This window comes from Aegilops tauschii, chromosome 5 (assembly GCF_002575655.3).
Source record: "Aegilops tauschii subsp. strangulata cultivar AL8/78 chromosome 5, Aet v6.0, whole genome shotgun sequence".
Lineage (NCBI taxonomy): Eukaryota > Viridiplantae > Streptophyta > Magnoliopsida > Poales > Poaceae > Aegilops > Aegilops tauschii.
Window position 1 is genome coordinate 371,987,940 of NC_053039.3, and position 6,000 is coordinate 371,993,939.

Here is a 6,000-nt window from a genome sequence, read left to right on the forward strand (position 1 = left end):
TTACTTTTCTGTTGCCACTGTTACGATTGCTACAAAACTGTTATTGTTACTTTTGCCACCGTTACCGCTACTTCCATACTACTTTGCTACTAAATACTTTGATGCGGATATTAAGTCTTTCAGGTGTGGTTGAATTGACAACTCAACTGCTAATACTTGAGAATATTCTTTGGCTCCCCTTGTGTCGAATCAATAAATTTGGGTTGAATAGTCTACCCTCAAAAACTGTTGCGATCCCCTATACTTGTGGGTTATCAAGACCTTTTTCTGACGCCGTTGCTGGGGAGCATAGCTCTATTCTTCGAGTAACTTGGAATTTATATCTGTTGATCACTATGAGGAATTTGAAATATCAAAGAACCAAGATTTTCCCCTCAACTACGATGGGAGGTAAGGAACTGCCATCTAGCTCTGCACTTGATTCACCTTCTGTTTTGAGTAAACTTGCGAAAGCTACACCTACCATTGATTCTGATATGTCGCATGTTATTGATGTTGCCACTTCTACTATGCATGATGCTTATGATGATACTACTTCTATGCTTGATAATACTGTGCCACTTGGTGAATTTCTTGATGAACAACTTGCTAGGGTTAGAGAGAATGAAATTACCGAAAACTGATGATATTATTGAAACTGAAGATTATAATTCTCCCCCTAGATATGAATTTCCTGTTGTACCTGAGGGTTATATTATGGACGAGAAAACTGCTAGAGACTTTCTTGCTTGTAATGATAGAGACGATCTTAAGAAACTGTTAGCTAAGCTGAAAGAAAAGTCTTTGAATGCTAGAATGCATTATGACCCTATGTTTGCTACTTCACCTATCTTTGTTACTGATAAGGATTATTAATTCTCCATTGATCCTGAGTTAATTACTTTGGTTGACTCTGATCCTTTCTATGGTTATGAATCTGAAACTGTTGTGGCACATCTTACTAAATTGAATGATATATCCACCCTATTTCCTCACGAGGAAAATATTCGCTATTACTATATTCTTAAGTTGTTTCCTTTCTCATTAAAGGGTGATGCTAAGTTATGGTTTAATTCTCTTGCTCCTGGTTGTATGCGTAGTCCCCATGACATGATATATTACTTCTCTAAAAAAATCTTGCTCATAAGAAATAAGTTGCCTTACAGGAAATATTTAACTTTGTGCAAATTGAAGAAGAGAGTCTCCCACAAGCTTGGGGAAGGCTTCTCCAATTACTTAATGCTTTGCCTAATCATCCTCTCAAGAAAAATGAAATACTTGATATCTTTTATAATGGACTAAGCGATGCTTCCAGAGACCACCTGGATAGTTGTGCTGGTTGTGTTTTCAGGAAAGAACTATTGAGCAAGCTAAATTGCTATTGAATAATATATTGAGTAATGATAATGATTGGACACTTCCTAAACAAACTCCTAAGCCAACTCCGAAGAAAAGGGGTATTCTATTTCTCAGTCCTGAAGATTTGCGAGGGGCAAAGAAATCTATGAAAGAAAAAGGTATTAAAGTTGAAGATGTTAAGAATTTACCGCCTATTGAAGAAATACATGGTCTTGATGACCCGACACAGGTAGTAGAGGTAAACTCTGTCTATAGATTTGATGATGGTGATATTCCTCATAATAAGTCTGCTAGTTAATGCTTGGATGAGTTTGATAATTTTATTGTTAAACAAGAAAACTTCAATGCTTATGTTAGTAGACAATTGAAACGTAATGCTTACATGCTTGACCACTTGGGTGATTATATGAGTAGAACCGTTAATGATCTTAAGATTATTAGTAAACATGCTTCCATGGTTACAACTCAAGTATAACAAGTACTTAAGGCACAAGATGATTTGCTTAATGAGTTGAATAGTAAGAATAATGATAATGTTGTTAGGGTTATGACTAGAGGTGGTAAAATGACCCAGGAACCTTTGTATCCTGAAGGCCATCCTAAGAGAGTTGAGCAAGATTCTTAGAGAATTAATACTGATGCACCTAGTCCTAGTAATAAAAAGAAAAATAAAACTGATAGGACTTTCCATGCTAGGGAACCTGCTATAGACACACCTGAGAATCCCAATGATATTTCTATTTCTGATCCTGAGACACAATCTGGTGATGAACATGAACCTAGTAATAATGTTGATAATGATGTTCATGTTGATGCTCAACCTAGTAATGATAATGATGTAGAGATTGAACCTGTTGTTGATCTTGATAACCCACAATCAAAGAATCAACGTTATGATAAGAAAGACTTCATTGCTAGGAAACATGGTAAAGAAAGAGAACCATGGGTTCAGAAACCCATGCCCTTTCCTCCTAAGCCATCCAAGAAAAAGGATGAGGAGGATTTCAAACGCTTTGCTGAAATGATTAGACCTATCTTACTGCGTATGCGTTTGACTGAAATGCTTAAAACGCCTCCTTATGGTAAGTATATGAAAGATATAGTTGCAAATAAAAGGAAGATACCAGAAGCTGAAATTTCCACCATGCTTGCTAATTATACTTTTAAGGGTGGAGTACCAAAGAAACTTGGAGATCCAGGAGTACCAACTATACCATGCTCCATTAAAAGAAACTATGTTAAAACTCCTTTATGTGATCTTGGAGCCGGTGTTAGTGTTATGCCTTTCTCTTCATATCGTAGACTTGAATTGAATAAGTTGACACCTACTGAAATTTCTTTGGAAATGGCTGATAAATCAACTGCTATACCCATCGGTATTTGTGAGGATGTGCCTGTTGTGGTTGCAAACATTACTATCTTAACGGACTTTGTTATTCTTGATATTCCTCGGGACGACAGTATGTCGATTATCCTTGGTAGACCCTTTTTGAATACTACAGGGGCTGCTATTGATTGCAACAAAGGCAAGGCACTTTTCATGTTAATGGTACTGAGCATACGGTACACTTTCCGAAGAAACAACCTCAAGTTCATTGTATCAATTCTATTGGAAAAATTTCAACTATTACTATTGGAGGTTTTGAATTCCCCCTTCCTACTGTCAAAAAGAAATATGGTATTCTTATTGTTGAGGATATGCATATCCCCGTTCAGGTAACCTAGTGTTACTCAAAAATTCTCCGGTTTCATGTCATTCGAAAGAAGTTTGTTAATAAGACTTGATCAACCTTGTTAATGGATTCCTTTTGATGGGCATGAGATGGATGAATTTAGAAAGCACAACTTTCTGTACCTATCTTTTACTTTCTGTTATTTAGAATAAATAAAGAAAAAAGTACTTTATGTCTGTTTTCTAAATTATCCGTGCAATAAAAAATGTCCCGAAAATAAAAGTTCTCCAAATGCCCTGAAAATTTAGTATGATTTTTATAGAATATTTGAGAATTTTTGGCACTAAGAACACACCATGGGGCCCTACCACCCTGGGCGCGCCCCCAATGTCTTCTGGGTCCCACATGGGTCCCCTCCACTTATTCCAGCAACCATCCACTTGTTGGGGAACGTAGCAGAAATTCAAAATTTTCTACGCATCACCAAGATCAATCTATGGAGTAATCTAGCAACGAGGGGAAGGGGAGTGCATCTACATACCATTGTAGATCGCGATGCGGAAGCGTTGCAAGAACGCGGATGAAGGAGTCATACTCGTAGCGATTCAGATCGCAGTTGATTCCGATCTAAGCACCGAACCACGGCGCCTCCGCGTTCAACACACGTGCAGCCCGGTGACGTCTCCCACGCCTTGATCCAGCAAGGAGAGAGGGAGAGGTTGGGGAAGACTCCGTCCAGCAGCAGCACGACGGCGTGGTGGTGATGGAGGAGCGTGGCAATCCTGCAGGGCTTCGCCAAGCACCGCGGGAGAGGAGGAGGGAGAGGGGTAGGGCTGCGCTATGAGGGAGATTGTCTCATGTTTGTATGGCAGCCCCAAAACCCCAATATATATAGGGGAGGGGGAGGGCTGCGCCCCCATCTAGGGTTTCCCCCCCAAGGGGTGCGGCCAGCCCTAGATGGGGCTTGGGGGGCGGCCAAGGGGGGGAGAGAGGGGGGCGCCCCACTAGATGGGCCTTAGGCCCATCTGAGCCTTGGGTTTCCCCCTTCCCCCTCTTCCTGCGCCCTGGGCCTCTTGTGGGGGGGCGCACCAGCCCACCTGGGGCTGGTCCCCTCCCACACTTGGCCCACGCAGCCCTCTAGGGCTGGTGGCCCCACCTGGTGGACCCCCGGGACCCTCTCGGTGGTCCCGGTACATTACCGATAGCACCCGAAACTTTTCCGGTGACCAAAACAGGACTTCCCATCTATAAATCTTTACCTCCGGACCATTCCGGAACTCCTCGTGACGTCCGGGATCTCATCCGGGACTCCGAACAACATTCGGTAACCACGTACATACTTTCCCTATAACCCTAGCGTCATCGAACCTTAAGTGTGTAGACCCTACGGGTTCGGGAACCATGCAGACATGACCGAGACGTTCTCCGGCCAATAACCAACAGCGGGATCTGGATACCCATGTTGGCTCCCACATGTTCCACGATGATCTCATCGGATGAACCACGATGTCGGGGATTCTATCAATCCCGTATTCAATTCCCTTTGTCTACCGGTATGTTACTTGCCCGAGATTCGATCGTCGGTATCCCGATACCTTGTTCAATCTCGTTACCGGCAAGTCTCTTTACTCATTCCCTAACTCACATCATCCCGTGATCAACTCCTTGATCACTTTGTGCACATTATGATGATGTCCTACCGAGTGGGCCCAGAGATACCTCTCCGTTTACACGGAGTGACAAATCCCAGTCTCGATTCGTGCCAACCCAACAGACACTTTCGGAGATACCTGTAGTGCACCTTTATAGCCACCCAGTTACGTTGTGACGTTTGGTACACCCAAAGCATTCCTACGGTATCCAGGAGTTGCACAATCTCATGGTCTAAGGAAATGATACTTGACATTAGAAAAGCTCTGAGCAAACGAACTACACGATCTTGTGCTAGGCTTAGGATTGGGTCTTGTCCATCACATCATTCTCCTAATGATGTGATCCCGTTATCAACGACATCCAATGTCCACGGTCAGGAAACCGTAACCAGCTATTGATCAACGAGCTAGTCAACTAGAGGCTTACTAGGGACATGGTGTTGTCTATGTATCCACACATGTATCTGAGTTTCCTATCAATACAATTCTAGCATGGATAATAAACGATTATCATGAACAAGGAAATATAATAATAACCTATTTATTATTGCCTCTAGGGCATATTTCCAACACCACTTTGTATTCTTCCAGAAGAAATCATCCCATAGCTCAAACCCGTGTTCTTGCTCATTTTGCTGCCATTTTTTATCTCCTTGCTCAAAGTTCCATTCACAATACTGCTTTGGGGGATTGTTGTTCGGTATGTGACTCCTCCAATGGTCCAATTAGTTTTTGTTCTAGTGCTTTATTTATTGCAAAATTTTGCTGGACCTTGTTCTTAAGCTTGCATGTCAAATTTATATGGTCCAAAGTAGTTTTGATGCATGATATAACCTCTAGACACTTGTAGGAGTAGTTGCTATCAATTTTGTTGAGTTTGGTTCACTTCTATTTCGAGTCACTAAAAATTTCAGAAATTTTTCAGAGGAAGAAAAATGTCTAGGAAAATGTACCAAGGTGGTTCTTCGAGGAAGCAAGCACCGAGACTCGTGATACGTGAGCTGGACCTCGAACCACCAAGGGAAGCTCAAGTGCGGCCTTGTGAATGGTCGTCAGATGAATTTATGGTTCATGCAGGCTTCAAGGATGAATTTGATGCGTATGTACGGAATGCTGATCTTGAGGACTTTCCTATCAGATAAGTGCCGACAATACTATTACCTCACCGATTCCTTTGTGCGGAGGTTTGAATTTTCATCTAAGCGCAATGCTCATACTGTCTTGTTTGATCTCTATGATAAATCTTATACCATGGACTTAGAAGATTTTAGTGATGCATGCAAAGTTCCACAATGGGGTATTCTTAGTGAGCCTCACAAATCTGAATACAATGATTT